The sequence below is a fragment of the Chiloscyllium plagiosum genome, unplaced genomic scaffold (assembly GCF_037043375.1).
Source record: "Chiloscyllium plagiosum isolate Xiang-an unplaced genomic scaffold, Cpla_swu_hap1 HiC_scaffold_51, whole genome shotgun sequence".
Classification (NCBI taxonomy): Eukaryota; Metazoa; Chordata; class Chondrichthyes; order Orectolobiformes; family Hemiscylliidae; genus Chiloscyllium; species Chiloscyllium plagiosum.
Genome location: NW_028270189.1, coordinates 21,606,796 through 21,609,693, shown reverse-complemented (window position 1 = coordinate 21,609,693; position 2,898 = coordinate 21,606,796).

Sequence of the window (2,898 nt, the reverse complement as noted above, 5' to 3'; positions counted from 1 at the left end):
CACCAATGACAGAGATCAGTGTGTGTCCTTCAGTCCAATTCATGAAGTTAATGTCCAGTTCCCTTGTTTTGCTGACATTGAGAGAAAGATTGTTGTCTTTACACCATGTTACTAAGCTCTATTTCCTGTAGGAGAAAGTGAGGACTGCAGATGCTGGAGATCAGAGCTGGAAAATGTGTTGCTGGAAAAGCGCAACAGGTCAGGCAGCATCCAAGGAGCAGGAGAATCGACGTTTCGAGCATAAACTCTTCTTCATGAATGAGGAGGGTGTGCCAAGCAGGCTAAGATAAAAGGTAGGAAAGGAGGGACTTGGGGAGGGGCGTTGGGAATGCGTAGGTGGAAGGAGGTTAAGGTGAGGGTGATAGCTCAGAGAGAATGAGGGCACGGAGAGGTCAGGAAGAAGATTGCAGGTCAAGAAGGCGGTGTTGAGTCCGAGGGTTGGCACTGAGATAAGGTGGGGGGAGGGGAAATGTGGAAGCTGGAGATATCTGCATCCATCTCTTGTGGTTGGAGGGTACCTAGGCGGAAGATGAGGTGCTCTTCCTCCAGGCATCTCTTGCCATGGTCTGGCGATGGAGAAGGCCAAGGACCTGCATGTCCTTGGCGGAATGGGAGGGGGAGTTAAAGTGTTCAGCCAAAGGGCGGCTGGGTTGTTTGGTGCGGGTGTCCCAGAGGGGTTCTCTGAAATGTTCCGCCAGTAAGCGGCCTGTCTCCGCAATGTAGAGGAGGCCACATCAGGTGCAGTGGATACAGTAAATGTTGTGTATTGAGGTGCAGGTGAATTTGTGACGGATATGGGAGGATCCCCTGGGGCCTTGGAGGGAAGAGAGGGGGAGTTTTGGGCGCAAGGGGCATTTCTTGCGGTTGCAGGGGAAGGTGCTGGGAGTGGAGTTTGAGTTCGTGGGGGTTGTGAAACTGACAAGGGAGTCGCGGACGGAGTCTTTCCATGGGAGGGGAGGGAAACATATCCTTGGTGGTGGGGTCTGTTTGGAGGTGGCAGCAATGACGAAGGATGATACGATATCTGGAGGTTGGTGGGATGGTAGGTGAGGACCAGTGGGGTTCTGTCCTCGTGGCGATTGGAGGGGCGGAGTTCAAGGGCGGAAGAGTGGGAAGTGGAGGAGATGTGGTGGAGAGCATCGACAACCACGTCTGAGGGGAAATTGCGGTCTTTGAAGAAGGAGGCCATCTGGGTTGTTCGGTATTGTAATTGGTCCACCTGGGAGCAGATGCAGAGGAAGTGAAGGAATTGAGATTATGGGATGGCGTTTTTACAGGGGGCATGGTGGGAGGAGGTGTAATCTAGGTCGGTTTTGAGACCTACCCACTATCATGGTGTCATTAGTAAAGCTGTAAATGGAGTTAGAGCTGAATTTGGCGGTACAGTCACGATAGGGTAAGAAATATTGAAGGGGGCTGGTCCACAGCCTTGAAGGGCAGCAGTATTGCGTATTATTGAAGAGGAGGAGTTTCCAACTCTCCTCTTTCATTGTGATCTGCAGGTCAGAAAGTTAAAGATCCAGTTCTCGATGTGAGGAAAGTCCTAGGACTCAGAAATGTCGATGCGTCTTGTTTGCATTAGGGTCTTCAAGGCAGAGCTAAAGCCAATATACAGAAGTCTGATGCAGGTGTCCATGTTATCCAGATGTTCCAGAGATGAGTGAAGTGCCAGAGAGATGGGGTCTGCATGGATCGATTACGATCGTGGCGAATTCTCGAGGACCTGAGCAAACTCAGAGTTAATGTTTGCCATTCCTAACCTCTTAAAGCACTTCAGAAATGAGATCGGCCATGGTTGTATTAAAAATCGGAGCAGGTTCGAGGAGCCGAATTCCAGACTCATGCTCCTATTTCTTGTGTTCATTTGTTCTTTATAGCTCAGAGGGAAACATATTAATGAATGGTCCTGGCAGACAATGAAGATCCACACACACAAATCCCATTTCTCGGCTATACGTCCATCGTCCTGAAGGTTTCAGCAATGCATGGGACTATTGAAATACCACACAGGTAATATGAATGCTTATGATTCAAACATTCATCCTAGTAATGAGAGTGTGTGAAACTTTACGTTCTTCTGGGTGTACGGTAGCCGACTGTAAAATGAACCTCAGCAGGAACTGGAAAGAGGAGGGTATCAGAGTAAGGAGCATAAGCAGTCCAAGAGCTGCAAATGTTGTTCAGAAGAGGGCCACCTGCACAAGAACTAACCAAGACAGGGGAGGGGGTCCTGGGAGTGAGGGTGTCGATTCAATATTACCAGAAGTGTTAACGTGAATTGATCAATCAATGAATTACTTAAAATTTGATGAAGAAATGTATCTGACTCTCTCTGTCACTGTCTGTCCCTCTTTTGTTGAAAGTGATAAAATACCGCCCTCTGCTGGCTTCGCAGTGTCACTGTACAAGCAGCAGATTTTTTTTTCTCTGGGACACTTTGCTCCTGTCCCTGTACATTCTATTATTTCTGACAGTCTCACAATGCCCTGAATGACGCAAAGGCGCAAGCGGCTGCGCAGTGACGTCACAAAAAGATTGGCCACATCCAGCGGGGAAAGTCTGACACCGAGGAAGCGAGAGGAGGCAACAGGTGACTCGTGCCAGGGCCGTGAGGTGAGGGAGAGCGATCCCCTCTGGCCGCCACGAGAGGAACCAGCAACCACTTTCTGAATGAAAGCAACTAGATATTTTTGGAGATATAGGTCATTTATTCACATTTCATCATTCCGTAACGAGGCAGCACCCACCCCCTGAAATACTTCAATACTATAGTACAGGAAATGTATAAATGTTAGGAACCACAGAACGATGAAAATGTTTAACATTGTTGCTTGGACAGAATTCAGCAGTGGCCCAGTTTTCTGCCTCCCCCCATTTTCAAATCGAAAAGTTACTGTT